We start from the raw sequence: 16,645 nt of genomic DNA on the forward strand, positions 1-16,645 counted from the left end.
GAGAAGGGGGTTAATAGGTGGAGCACAGAGGACTTTTCAGCAATGAAAGCTATTCTGTATGATAGTGTCATGTTGGATATGCAACATTATGTATTGGCCAATACACATATAACTGTACTAAACAGATTTTTAAAATTTGGGGGGGAGGGGAGTTGTAGAATGCCTTTATTTGTTTATTTTCATGTTGTGCTAAGGATTGAACCCAGTGCCTCAAACAAGCTAGGCCAGCACTCTGCCACTGAGTTACAGCCCTAGCCCCAGAGTGAATCTTAATATAAGCTATGAATGTAAGTTAATAATAATTTATCAGTACTAGCTCACCCCTTGTAACAAGTGATGTAAGATGTTAATAACTGAGGAAACTCTGGTAGGGAGGAAGTTGCATAGGAATTTCCTGGGCAATTGCACAGTAGAATGAGTATAGATAAAAGTAATATGCCAGAAGACAAGATTCTGTGCATAAAAGATAAATGTTTGAAAGAGATATTATGTTTAACCTGATTTAAAAGTTGTACAATGTATACACATCCATTGAAATATAATTATATTACTATGATTAATATAAAATTAATATTATTGATATTTTATACTAATACTCATTAATATAAAAAAATTCATTTTATGTCAGTTAAAAAACAAGCTTGTTTAAAATTTTAAATATATATTATTAATGCCAACATCTTTCTAGTTTCTTGATATTAATATCAATTATCTATGATACTAAGTAAAAATGAAGAAGACATTATCAAACCTCTTAGATTACTCAGTATCACAAACTTAATTTCATGTCTTTTATATTTTATGTTGCAGATTTACTTTAGAACAAAGGATAAGAGAATGAAAGAAAATCATGAATTTTCAGTGTCTTATATGGCCACAGAATCTGAAGAATCACTTTACCTTATTTCAACTGTTTGGAGATTAATCTTAAAATTGGTGAACAAACATGGCACTGGTGGGAATATCATGCATGAGAAACTAACATTCTAAGTTTATAAAAATTACTTAATTTTTCTTTTAGAAATAACCATAAATCTGCTGTAACAATTTACTTAATGTATTTCCAAATGTCTTTGTTACTCTCAGCATACACCTCATTCTAAAAATTGGTTATCAATAGAGATTATAACTTATGAAAATTAAAATTTATATAAATGATATAAATTGAGTAACCAAATGTGTATAAATAATATTATATACATGACTAAGCATACAAAATTAAATTAATATGTATAATATGTTAAAATGATTTTATTTACAAATAATGAGGATGACTAAAAGTAAGTGGTCTCTCTTTTTAGATGTGCAGTTTTCAATCTGAAGTCTTGACTACTAACAGACTTAGAAAACTGAATTTCTAATTATTATAAGTAAAATTACAATTTCACATCATTTCGTGCATTTTTTGTAAAATGATTTTACATTTGTCACATTTCTTGATACTTTTGTCTCATTTTTGAAAGATAAGAAGGATCACATAAAATATTTCCTTGAGAAAGACATTTTTCTAATTCTCACTATACTGCCACTACCTAAGTTTAAAGATTCTCAATATTGATAAGGTTGTAAATTACTGAAATTATTAAGAGAGTAGAATGGAATATCTTTTTGTAAATATTGTAAACAAATAAAAGGATTTAAAAACTAAAAGTAGGAGGGAGAAATATAAAGTGAGGTAATTATTGTGGGATTATATAACATATATTTTGTGGGCATTTTATCAACTGTAATGCTTGGTTTTTTGTGTAACTTTTTAAAAACATGTTTATTGAGGTAAAATGTACATACCACTAAATTTACAAATGTTAAGCGTTCAATTTATTTCAGTCAATATTGCCAAATTTAATTTAAAAATATTTCCCCTAACAATGTAACCTTGTGTCTGTTTCCAATTAAATTGAAGCCACCAATGAGCAGTTTTCTGTTTCTATAAGCTTGCCATTTCTGAACTTTTCATATATATATAAATCTTGCACAGTGTGCTTTTTAATTTGACTTCTTGCATTAATAGTGTATATGAGCTTCCTATTTGTTGTAGCTTATGTTAGTAGTCTGGTCCTTTTCATATTTGAACAGTTTTCCATTGTGTTTATTTTGTTCATAAATTCTCCAGATTATGGACATTTAGGTATTTTACAGATTTGTGATATCTGAATAATATTTTTATAAATATTTGCATGTATTGGTGAGAATATATGTTCTAATTTTAGGAGAATACTCATTCCTAGGATTCCTGGAAGCATTGTTGAGTAATAGGCTGAGTGTAAATACTTAGAAACTGCCTCAAATTTTTCAGAAAGGGTTTATCATTTCATCATCCTAACATAAATGTGAGAGGGTTCTAGTTTCTCTATATTCTCATAAACTTTGGGTATTGTATTATGTTATACTGTATTGATTTATTTTTTGACAATAGTTATTCTGTTGAGTGAAAGTGGTGTTCCTTTGTGGTTTTAACTTTCATTTCTCTAAAGACTCATATGTTGAACATATTTTTTTTTATTCTTCCCAATCATTTGTATATTGGGGGGAAATTATTTTGTAGTTGGTTATTATAAGACCTATTTTTTTATTCTGGATGTAAGCCCTTTATTGTCCTTCCAATCTGTGGCTTATCTTTACATTTACTTTGTATTTATCAAGATTCAAAAGTCTTAATTTTTTAATTTTTTAATTTTTGGTGGCACTCAGGGCTTCACTCATGGTAGGCAAGTGCTCTACCACTGAGCCATACCCATAGCACTAAAGTTTTAAATTTTGATGAATTTAATCAGGTTTTTCATTTCATGAATCATCGTTTTGGTATTTTATCTAAGAACACTTTGTCCAATCCAAGGGAATTAAGGTTTTCACTTATGTTTCTTTTAAAAGTTACATATTTTCAGCTTTTAAATTTAGTTCAGTTATACATTTTGTATTAATATTCATGTATGCTGTGATGTAATAGACTATGCGCATTTGGGGTTTTAGCAGTAAATAATCAGTTGTCCCAGCCCTATTTTTAGTAGACAATTCTTTAACATCTTTGCCAAAAACTAATCAATAATACATAGAAAAATTTATTTCTGGAATCTCAGTTCAGTTTCCAATGACTTACATGCTTATCCTTGCATTAATACACACTAATTTCTATGGTATTTTTTCTGAAATATTTTGAAGTCAGGCATCTTTAACTTCTCCAAGTATCTTCTTTTTTCAATATTGTTTTGGTTATTTTATGTTCATCATCTTTCTCTATATATATGTTTAGGAACCATTTTTCAAGTTTTATAAAGTGCTTACTATAATTACAATGGAATTAAATTAATCTATAAATTAATTTGAGGAGAAATGCTCCCTTGGCAATATTGAATCTTTTAATGTATGAATATATACTGTCTCAATTAAATTAAATCTTAGACTGCCCAAGCAATATTTTGTAGTTGTCAGTCTTCAAGTGTTTTACAGGTTGTTAAATTTATTTTTAAGTATTACTTTGAATATCCTTTTGGGATTACAATTATTTGTTTATTGTCATTTTGGGTTATACGTTGCTTTTTTTTAATTTCTAGCTAATAATATATTGTCCTTTCATATAACCAATTTTTATTTTACTGATTTTTTTTCTGTTATTTTCCTATTTTCTTCTGTAAACCTTATTATTTTTTCTTCCACTTGTTTACTTTGTTCTTTTTCTAATTTTTTCAGTTATAAAATTAAATCTAGTTATATTATTTTTTGACATAGACAATTATATATATATATATATGTATTTTCTTCTAAAATTATTTAAATTGCCTCCAAAATTTTTCATATTTTATTTTTGATTCCATCCAGTACTAAATGCTTTCATTTTCTCTGGTGATTTTCTCCTTTAATTATAGATCATTTAGAAGTCCAATGTTTAAGTTCTACATATCTGAGGATTTTCCACATTTATTTATGTTGGTTACTTCTAATTTAATTCTGCCATAGTCAGAGAACAGAGTTAATATGATTTATTAATTTACTGAACTGTGTTTCATAGTCTTCTCCTATGTTCTCTTTCCTAAAGCATGTTCCACGTGCTCTGGAAAAGAATGCCTTTGCTATCGTCTTAGGTTGAAATGCTCTGTGAATGTCAATTCTAATATACCCTTGCTAATTTTCTGGCTAATCTTCCAGTTATTAAGAGTAGGTAGGGTATTATAATCTCCAAATACATTTATTTAATATTTTATTTCTTCCTTCAATCCTATAAGTTTTTATTTCATAAATTTTTAAGTTTTTATTTTCATAAATTTCATAAATTTTATTTCATAAATCAAAAGTAGACCCCTTTGATAGATAGACACACATTTAAAATTGCTATATTTGTTTATTTTCTATTGTGAAATAATATCACTCTTTGTTCCAATAAAATTTATTGTCCTTAGGCCTATTTTGTCTGATATTAAGTACTCCAATTAGATTATGATTATTATTTACATTATACAAACACATATTTATATATTGAGAAATTATATTTGGGATTTTGTTTTTATATATAACCTATAATCTCTCTTTTTATTATGATGTTAAGACTATTTAGGTTTACTTTTTGTATTGTTGTATTTTTACTTACATTTTTATTATTTATTTTTTATGTATCCCTTATTGTTTGTTTTCTTCTGATTTCTGACTAGCTTCTTCAATGTTAAATAAATATTTTATATATCATTTTAATTATTCTCTAGATTTTTTCTACTTTGTTTTTTATAGTAGTTATTCAAGGGATTACAATGTATTTTAATTTACTGCAATCTACTTCAGATTAATATGAACTTGATTCTGGCAATGTAGAAAACTTTGCTCCGGCATAACTGCATTTCTTTCTTTGTACCATTATTGTCATTTATTTGAAATATATTTGTGATAAATACAGTGATATTATTGATTTTTTTCAAATATTAAGAAATAAATAAAGCATGAATTTCTAAGTGCTTTATTTTGTTTTATTTTGTTTGTTGTGGATTGAAACCAGGCAAGCTTAACTACTGAGACACTTCCCCAGCCCTTTTTTATATATTTAGAGACAGGCTCTTGCTGAGTTGCTTCAGGACTTGCTAAATTGCTGAGGCTGGCTTATGAACTCCTGATCCTCTTGACTCAACCTCCGGAGCCACTGGGATTACAGGTATGCATCACCACTCCCAGCTCTATGAGCTTTTATATTAGCTTAAGTAATCATTTGTGATATTATTCATTTCTTCTCATGAATTCTAGTAACCTTTAGTTATTGTTTCCTTCCAACCTAAAAGATTTCCTCCATATCTATTAGAAGGCTGCCTGATAGCAGCAAATTCCCCAATCCGTGTACATTTCTGGAATATATTTTGTATCATACTAGAAGAATAATTTTTCTGAATATAGAATTCTTGGTTAACAATTTGTTTTGCTTATTTATTATTTTTTCTTTTAGAATTTTTGATATATTTACTACTTCCGGAGTCCATTGATTCTAAAGGCAACTCAGCTGTTAATTGTATTTTTGCTCTCCTATAAAAAATGAGTCTCTTTTGTTTTCCTGCTTTCAAAATTTTCTCTTTGTATTTACACTTTAATTGGCAGATTATAATGTGCCCAGGTATACCTATTTTTGTATTTATCATGTTGAGATTTGTTAATTAATATTTTTTATCAAATTTGCAAAATCTTTGGTTGTTTCTTTTTAGATTCTTTCATCCATCTTCTGGAATATACTCTTGATTTTCTTCAGCTACTTTTACATTTCTTTTTTTTTTTAAGAGAGAGAGAAGAGAGAGAGCGATTTTTTTAAATATTTATTTTTCAGTTTTTCGGTGGATACAACATCTTTGTTTTGTTTTTTTAGGTGGTGCTGAGGATCAAATCCAGATCCCCATGCATACCAGGCGAGCACATTACCACTTGAGCCACATCCCCAGCCCTACTTTTACATTTCAATTATTATATTTTTCTACTTCTTAATTATTTGGTCATTTTCCTCTCTCCTATATTCATGTTGAGAATTTTATTTTTTATTCATTGTCATCATTATTTCCTTTAATTTTGAAAATAATCTCTTTTTTTTAACATACTTAAAATGGCTCATTCAAAGACTTTTTCTGCTAAATCCAACAAGGTGGATATTGAACAGTTTTTATTAGTAGTTAGTTTTCCTGACAACATGTCTAATTTTCTAATTTCTGTCACACATTCATTTATATGAACAACTAAATATTTTAAATAATATATGGTAGCCACTCTGGATTCTCATATTTTGCCACTGAAGGCAAATACCAGGATTTTGTTTATTTATTTCTTTATCTTTGGTTGTTTGAATTCCTGGGCTTAATCTGTTTTCTATTCCCATTGTAGGGTGTGGCCACTCATGATTCTTTTCAGATTCTTTATTCTTTTTAGTTTCGTTTTCTGGGATTTCTTCTGTGTCTGTGTATCTTATAGTTTATTCAAAGTTTGCCCAGAAATTGTGCTTACTTTGAAACAGGTAAGTTTCCATCTTATGCTGATGAATTTACTTGTGAGTTGGGAATTTATTCAATGTCCAGTCCTCTTTAAGTTAACCCCGGTTTAATTTTCATTTGCCCTTTTTCACTCTCCAGTTCTCCTGCAGGCCATCACAGAATCAACCAAAAATGATTCAATAATCTTTGGTTACTTCAATGTCAGCTGGATACATGCACAATCTTAGCCATAAATATGTTTGTCTTAATAACATCCACTACCTGAGTTGACAGAACTAAGTAGTTGGTTCCTGTCTGTTCTCAAGAAGCCCCTTCACCTAGTGGTACTGATGGATGAAGACATCATCTTAGACTCAAAATTCAAAGACTTCCAATCCTCACAACTCTCCAGTTTTGTATAATCTAACATAATCATCACTTTGAGTTTGGAGGAACAGGAGCAGCCCCAGGCCAGAACAGAATAGATTCCCACTGCTCTTCTTCAAAGTTTGGCGTTTATTCAAGCATTAAATTTCCACAATGATTCTATACATTTGATAATTTTTACAGCAATGGAACAGTAGTTTTAGTCAAATTTAGTTGTTTTGTAGGTAATTTGTCAGTCTCCCCCCATCATTATCAGGAGCCTTGAAAGCCATTAAACTTGTTTATATGTTGCAATAGAATAAAAACAACAAAAATTCAAATATCTATTCAAGGAGGAAAGTAGGTAGTTGTAAAGAAATTTCAAACTATTTTTAAAATTTAGTAGATTTTTGTTGTTCTAAAATGTCAGCCATGAAGATGACTTTTAAATTTTAAATGTTTATATCATAAAAAGGTATGGAATGTAAACCTTGCTGAAAATTCATGAAGGAATACAAAGAAAAAAAATTGTTGGATGAAAGGAATTATGAAAAGAAGGAATAATTGAGGGTAAAAGGTAAGGTTTAAAAAATTGAATCCAAGTGACTTATGTGCAAAGAAATATTGAAGACTGTTCTCAAAAAATAGAAACGTATGCATTAAAACACAAGAGTATTGCAGAGATCACAGACAGATTGTAGGAAATAGAAAGTAAAGGACAAAGAAAGATAAAATGTGAAAATTATACTCAATAAAACACTAGTAATGGTGAGTATACATGTTTTGAAAGGCAATGACAGTATCTTTCTAAGGAAAAAATACTATCAGAAGCATACACATCCATATTTGATTCTGACTGTTCCATAATAAAAAACTTTCAGACAGTTGACAATGATTGGGAAAGGTCAAAAAGAAAAGATTTAGTTTAGTCCTGTGCTATCTACAAAGAATAAATGACATTGCCCCCAAAGACTCTAAGAGAGCAGCAATACTGAAATAAAAGTATCAAGTGTTCGGAAAAACTGAATTAAAGAAAGTTTCATGTTTATTGTATTTCTTAGAAATGGCCTGAGATAAGCTTAATGTATGATTTTTGTTGTTTTTAAAGAGAATACATATAAATTTAAAAAATGTTGTACAAACTATTTGTAATCTTACCTAAATCACAAGTCTTGGAAATGACCTATTTCAAAGTTAAGAAAAAGTACTTGTTTACATATTTTTGAATATTCATGCGAGAAAATAAAAAAATGAAGGTTTTCATCAAATACTAAGATTCTATTACATACTTAAAAATAATTAGAAAGTTTGAATGTTGTTACCTTGCAACAATGTCATACATTTTGTACAGTATTTTGTATTCTGGGACTCGTGTTAACTGTTCATCAGAGAAGTAGGGTGCAGGATTTATAACCTTAAAAAGATACATCTGGAAAAAAATGCTTGGACTCATAACTACATTAGGATTGATTTGTAGATTATACCAACCAAAGTATAACTTTCTATATAAGATGGACATCACATAAATACCTGTAAAACTCCATATTAGCTAAACAAATATCAGCACAGGTTAAAAGTGGGTTTTCCTAGACTCTACATATGTCATTAGTGCTCCTATTATGTCCTGTAAATGACCATAGGCTATTATGAAATTCTCTTTCCAGTCTGAACTAAAAGACTATTCACTGGATATGGAATTCCAGAAGAACTGCTAAGTGATAATGGAGACCAATTTACATCACTGAAGCTCCAAACCTTTCTTAGCTCAAATGGAGTGAAATACATTCATTTTCCACTACACAAGCTAGCCGCTAATGGCCTCATTCAGCACTCGGGCAGTTGTTCATGTAAGCACTTTTGCTTGAGCGTGAGGCGGCTGTGCAGAGCACCAGCAGCTGCCTAATGCTCAGTTGGCCTGCCGCACCGAGGATGCTCACTTACCATTAGATGAACCTCCCAGTCTCTTACTTCTGGTCAAAGACAAGTGCTCCCTTTTATGATCTCAGAGAACCAGAAAACCAACAAGATCTTTCAGAGAAAGGTGATTTAGAGGAAAAAGGCATTAGGAAATGGGCCATGGGAACAGTTTTCCTGCCCCTTTGGGGATATTTGTTGTTTTTCATTGACTATGGAAAACGAGTATATTTCATGATGATAAAAAAAATGAAAGGGCAATAAGGAAAGAGATGCAATAATGAGACAAAAAAGAAAAGAACACACTTTTGTACTGATGGATACCTAATTTCATATCATATAATATTAGATACCAATAAACTGTATGAGTAGTTTTTACTAAAATGTATTAATTCCATGTGAGATTGTAAATGAGACTCCAAATAAGATTGGTGGTGCTTAAATTGTACCTGCATATAACTTTTAAATAAGTAAACATGCACATATAGGAGTAGATACTAAACTCATTTATTACTTATAAGACCATGAGGAAAAAATCGAGATTATCAGTTTAGTGGGATAAGCCATAAGGTCATAATCAGATGCTCTAAGTCCTAGTGTCAGCACTGTCTTTATTTACTCAGTAATCTTAGCTTCATTATTAAATGTGTTGAGCTTAAAATGCTTTGTTTCCAATATTTTCCTTGCATGCTTTCCTATATCGTCACTGTTTAAAGAGAATAATGTTATAAATCATGAAAAGTGTTTTAAAAAGTTATAAGAAATATAAAGTACATATACATTAATTTTCCATCTATTTTCTATTTATTTGATTAAGAACGTTTATCCTTTTCACAACTTTAAAATAAATTATAAGTCTTCCAATGAACTACAAAAGATGTAATATTAGCTGAGGAACACTAGAATATAATGTCATATATAAGAACACTCCAAGAATCAAAGCATGGCAAGGGGGTAATTTATACTAACTAGTAAGGGAAAGTTAGCTACTTGAGAAACTTAACACAAAGCAAGACTCTACTCCCAAAAGGAAGTACAAAGGAGGCATATTGACAAAGAAAATAATTTTTTAAAAGATTTACTGCATGGTGGGGCTGGGGTTGTGGCTCAGCAGTAGAGCGCTCGCCTAGTATTTGTAAGGCTCTGAGTTCGATCCTCAACACCACATAAAAATAAATAAAATAAAGGTATTGTGTACAGTTATAACTAAAAAATATAAAAAAAAAGGTTTACTGCATGGGTGCATGGGTGCTCATCTAGCAGACGCAAGACCATAGGTTCGATCCTCAGAACCACATGAAAATAAATAAATAAAATAAAGATATATATATATATATATATATATATATATATATATATATATATATATATATATACTGCAGAGCAATGGTCTGCTCAGAAGTTCCTCAATAAAGTTGGTGGAATGTTCTATCAATTAGGGGTAAGGGTAAGGTAATCAGGCCTTTTGGCCACTCATGGCTCTTAACAGAGTAGTGAGTATAACAAGGTAAACACGCAGAAGTTTCATCAGTATTTCCTGCAGGGAAATACACGTACTAATCTTACAGGAAGAAATAGTTGATTTATGTTTTAGGGGGTTTTTAATGCTTTGGTTTAATAAAAGTTAATTAATTTTAATTGTTCGTGAAAATTATCAACAATTTTATCTGTTTGAAAATAATGTTTGAATTATATAACAACACATGGATGATAATTTTTTTACTGTAGGGCATTGTCTAATTCCAAATCACTAAGTTGCGGTAGTTTCTCCAGTGAACAGAAGAAAATCTCAACTTAAAAGCCCTGTTAGATTGTATCCCCATATACCACCAACATTGGAAATTCATAGTTTTCATAAACCTTAAAACAGAAGAGATATCCCTTAGGATTTTAAAAAGAATTTTAAAACTATGAATAAATTAATTACATGATCAACAACTTTCAGACCTTTATGATTTTATTGAGTGTCAATTAGGTTTAAGATAAAAGTATACAAAAAGAAGAAAGATGTATGTGGACCTCCTGTTCTAAAAGTAACATGGAATCTAGTTGAGTTTTCTTCTTTTACCATCTTGAACAATAGTTTGTATTGTATTTGTTCCTTGAATTTTTTGTAAGTTGACAAGTTGTAATTGTGTATACTTATGGGGTACAAAGTGAAGTTATAAGACATTTATGTGCATGTATGTGAGTATGTGTGTGTGTATACTGTCTGTGTGTAAAACTCTAGTGATCAATTTGAGATTCAAAATCCAGAAAGCTTCAAAGTCATCAATCTAGAGAGACAAGATGTTAAATTGTATAATATCTTGTTGTATAATAAGATGGCAAAATAATCATGAGAAATCTTCAATTGCCAAAGTAAAGGCATTTTACCTAATATTTCTATACCTTCAATGTATGAACACTACTGTTGCAGATTCACAATTACTTTTGCCAACATGCGTTCCTTTTCCTTCTGCATAAATAGACATTATGAATGAGTGCATGACCATCGGTTATGAAATGTTTATACTCCATTCTTGACAATTAGGGCTACATAAACAATTCTGGTCAATGTTACATTAATAAATGAAATATTCAATTTCTGAATTGTTCCCTTAAAAGAAAAGTGACACACAAATTATTTCTTTCTGCATCCACACTTCCTGTAAGCTATAATGTGGGTATTGATTAGCTTCAACCAACCTAGTCAAGGTATGGCCTCCAGAGACCCAAACAAAAGAAATAAGAGAGTTTTGAATCTCTAAAAACATCTAGGGTATCCTTAAATAATCTGCCTGGAGAGTTTCTTCATAGAAAAAAAATGATGTTTATCATGGTTAAGCTGATGTACTTTGTTTGTTTGTTTGTTTGTTTGGCACCAGGAAATTGAACCCAAGGAGCTACATTTCCCAGCCCTTTTATATTTTTATGTTGAGACGGGGCCTTGCTAAGTTGTTGAAGGCCTTGCTAAATTGTTGAGGCTGGCCTGGAACTTGAAATCCTTCTGCCTCAGCCTCATGAGTCACTAGGATTACAGTAAATCAAGGTAAGTCAGTATATCTATCATTATCACTGTTGCTTAGCCAAAGATCCTAATATAACTTTTGGTGAAGGCATTCTAGGAGACATATATAAATCATTTAATTTTAATGATATAAAAGATGAGTTTTTTCACAAAGTTACTAAGACAGTTAAGCATGCTTATTCTCATTTTTCTTAGCCCTTGGAGAGGCAACAGCATTTCAAAATAAAATATATCAAAAATTTCTCTTCATGCTAAAGTTCTGATAACTTAGATACATGAAAAATACAATTATTACTTAATACATAGAATAGAAATAACATGGTGTGTTAGTCAACTTTAAGTTACTATGACAAAATACCTGAGATAAAGAATTTAAATTGAGGAATGATTGATTTCAGCTCATAGTTGCAGGGGTTTCAGTCAATGATTACTGGACTCTATTGTTTCTGGATCTGTACTGAGGAAAAATATCATGGCAGGGAGTGAGTAGAGGAGCAAACCTGCTCGTATCATGACAGTATATATGGAGAGACAGAGAGAGAGAAGGGGACCGGGAGAGGGAGGGGGAGAGGGAATGAGATATTGAGAAAGGATCCGGTGACAAAATAGACTCTTCAAGGGCACACCCCTAATGACCTATGTCCAGCCTCTAGGCCTACCTCCTAAAGTTTCCAGCACCTCTCAGTAGCCCATTAGTCTATAAATCCATAAATGTATTAATCCATGGGTAAGGTTAAGCACTCATGATCCAATCACCCCTAAGACCCCACCTCTGAACATAACAGACTTCAACATGTAAGCTTTTGAAGGGAAATTCAGATCCAAAGCATAACACACAGTGGCAATGTTTATGCTTCCTTCAAATATTATCCATGGATTATATCAAATGGTACAGTTTAAAATTGTTTTAATTTGAGGAAACTCTCAGGCATTTCTTCACCTAGTTTTTTCCAGATTCCTCTCAACAGCTTGCTGGGAATTTTTACCATGTGTTTATGACAACACAGGAATTGCAAACTTGACTAAGAGTATTTTAAAGGCTTCTTAGTGGAAAAGCAAGTTTTATCCATTGTTGTTCTATTTCATATGTGAAAACAGGTGGGATAGAATAGTGCAATGTGGTTCATTATTGTTGGAATATCGCTAATGCTTTTGAATATAGAACAATTTACTTTGCTTCTGCTTTGGCTTTCTGATTCCCTACCCTCTTTAATTTTTAGCGTATTCTTCCAGTAGAATTTGTCAAGTTATCTACTACTGATTATAAATATTTAGTGGTACTAGAAACAGTTATTGTTATCTTTGTGATAACTTTTGTTTTAAGAAGTCTCCTCATCCAAATTTTGTTATTTGGAGTATAAGTTTTTTATTTGCTAAATGATCATAATTCCTTTGAGGAAATTTTAAAAAATGTGTCAAATGAAAAAAATTTAAAATACATTATTTAGCCTAAGATCATCTATGCTTCTTTGCTTCTATGCTTCTTTATTTTGTTTTTTTTTAAACATTATTTTTATTTTAAAGCTGAATATTGGGTTGGCTTTTAAGAACATTAATCAAGTTTCTTAATACTAAAATTCCTCAAGGTTTTGCATTTTTATTTCTTTCAGTTCTTGCATCGTTCTTGTAGGATATTCAAAGAGTTTGAGGCAACATTTATGGTGATAAGATTGGATTGAAGAGTGACAAGGACACATATAATCTCTAGGAGCACTTCTGACAGGTTGCAGGCTCTGAGGCCAATACTGCAGCATATCATGAGGGGGCTGCCCCCTGGTGGATTCCAGCAGAGATTTTTTTTTCTGATTACATCTGTTATTTTTAAAATGGATCTTCTACCCCACTCTCTTGTGTTAATCAAATTTGAATTCTTGTGTATTTAGAGCTGACAATATTAATTGTAATCTATAGTGCTGGATCTAGTTCTGACAACTAGAATTAATTCAGAAGTTACAGCCCAATGAGGAAAAAAGGATTTGGCTAGAAAATATTTTTCATCACTCAAGTGGAAAAAACACTGGAAAACTAAAATAATCTAACCAAAGCTAATGCTGCTTACACCTAGGTGTGTCTCAGGCAAGTAATCAGGTGGTCTCATAAAAGGTTTCCGAGTGGAAGTGCTGTGAATCACATCATACATAAGCGAGCCAGCTAATTCCCCATGGCTCAAGACATCCTCTCATTGATTTATGATGATTCTGCGGCATAGCCCACTAAATTGCTCAGGATGTGCAGTGAACTCTGAGAGCTTAAAAGAAAAACCTGCCTCATGGATAAACCTAATTTTTTTTTATACAAATATTTTTCACATACAAGATTCTACCTTTTGCTTCCTACTCAATATTAAAATATGTTCCTGACAGTTTCAGGTAGCCTTGTAATTATTCTTTACGCACATTCATTTTCACAAACATCAATATTTGGAAAGATTATTCATTCTCAGGATTTCTTTGAAAAGAATTGTTTTTCCTTCTATCTCCTTCCTCCTTTGACTTTTTTCCTTCTACCCTTCTATTCTGTTTACTCCCTTCAAATTTTTCATTCTTTTAGAGAACAAGCCCATTTGCCATCTAAGTTTATACTAAAGCTCCTTGCTTTTGCCTACCCTGGTTTTCTGTGCACCTATAAATGTAAATAGCTTTAGGTGTCAATGCTTCCAGTCTGTGATTGAATGTTATAGCACGTAATATTCCTGGTCCTTACCTGGTCCCTGAGTCCTTAGGATATATGGTATTTTGAAACAAACAAAATCAGTTTTGTTATTATGTTTTTGTACATTCAGGTCCTGGGAAACTTGCATTTAACTTCAAGAAATGGTATGAATCACTAAAATGTACAGAATGAATGAGGGCATTTCAAAAATTTGGTTATTTTAAATGAAAACATGGACTAAAAGAAAAAAAAAGGTAATTTGATGAAAATAAAATGGATTTTTTTAATCCACTAAAGTGATACAAATATAATAACATTTGAGCTTTATAAAAATACTGACCTTTTAGCAGCTTTCTTCTGTCTCAGTTATTATTCAGTTAGCATGAAAATTACATCTACCTTTTAAATTATTGTGTGATATATTTTATTGGTTGGAATGACTATTACGTAGACAATGAGAATGTAAATTTCAGCCTATGCAGCATCTTTAGCCCAGGATCAGAGAGTCGTGGCTGCTTATTTCCACCCCCAAACCTCACTTAGCTTTTCTCTTTGAATGACATCTATGTGGATTTGAAAGCATTATTTTTGCCTTTATAAAACCCTGGAATACTCCCGTGCAATCACAGGATGCATGCACTCTCTAAATAATTCCCTGTTTTCTAAAGGAGATATTGCTTCAGGCTGTAGGAACTTCACATTGAACAAGGCACAAAAAGAAATGGACCCTACCCTATGTCTAGGCCATTCTATTCAATCATTCATTTTCGAGAAGGACAGATAAGACAAGCAGAGGAGGAGTGAACACAGAAGCAAGCAGAGGACATTTGCTTTATTTTCTAATTAGAAATACACACAGGATTTCTTCAAAACACACACCTTTGTCTGTGGTATAGCATTTAAAAACCTCAGTCATTCAAGAATAAGACAAATTATGAGTCTTTTATTTTGCCAATATATCACAATTAACTTCATATCCAGAGATTTGAATATGTAATACATCAGGGATAGTCATCTTTTGAACATTCAGTACATTTTTAGGAATAAAATTTGGGGTTTTGTCCAATTTTAAGTATCATTTATACACTAAGACACCAAAACTTTTCGTAATATTTTGGAAAATTGTTATATTAAGAAAGTACCCACAGGCAGGAGTTGTGACTCAGTGGCAGAGCACTTGCCTAGCATGCATGAGGCACTGGGATAGATCCCCAACACCACATAAAAACAAATAAAATAAAGGATTTTAAAAAAAAAGAAGAAAAAAGAAAGTACTTCAAAGGCTTCTAGAATTATCTTTTAATTGGGCAGCATACAAGAAAGTAAATGGTGAAAGGAAGAAGAATCATGAAGTTGTGTAAAATCACCAAAAGATCCTTATAATCTCTGAAATATTAATATCAAAGTTGTCCTATTAACATAGTAAATATGTCAAATAAATATAGTATTTTGAGTAGTATATATCAATTAAATATTAATCACTATATATTATGTAATTCAATTAATCCTGCTTTAAATCTTATGAATGGGGAGCCAAAATTTTACCAAAATAATGTAAAACATTCTTTTATTTACACATTTCACACACTTAGACTATGAAATTAATATCTCCGTGTGTTTACATTATTCTCTTGAGTTGCAGTATCATAAATTATAATTATATGGTTGAGCAAGATTAAGTTCTCATTCACTATAACACCATTCAGGTAAAAGATAGTCTGGTCCAAAATGTTAATTATAATGTACATAATTGCTCCCAATAGATGATTTCTAAGTTATGTCAAACAGAAAGCTAAATATACGGTTTCATCTAGCTGTGTTTAAAAATTGTCATGAAAATTACAATAAGAAATGGAGTAAACATTTTGATTCAAAAAGTGCTATATGGAGACACAAAACAGTAAAATATAAATACCCATATTTCCTCAAAGCTATATTTCTTCAAAATGTTAAGTCACATAAATTCTCTTTATATAATCAAACATTGATATTGTATTTTTTATCAATGACTGCTTTTGTTTTATTAATTTTTATTTATACATGACAGCAGAATGCATTGCAATTCATATTACACATATAGAGCACAATTTTTCATATCTCTGGTTGTATACAAAGTATATTCACACCTGTTTATGTCTTCATACAAGTACTTTGGATAATGATGACAATCACATTCCACCATCATTTCTAATCCCATGCCCCCTTCCACCTCTCTGCCCTATCTAGAGTTTGTGTGTTCCTCCCATGCTCCCCTTCCTACCCCAGTATGAATCAGTCTCCT

Source organism: Ictidomys tridecemlineatus, chromosome 9, assembly GCF_052094955.1.
Source record: "Ictidomys tridecemlineatus isolate mIctTri1 chromosome 9, mIctTri1.hap1, whole genome shotgun sequence".
Classification (NCBI taxonomy): Eukaryota; Metazoa; Chordata; class Mammalia; order Rodentia; family Sciuridae; genus Ictidomys; species Ictidomys tridecemlineatus.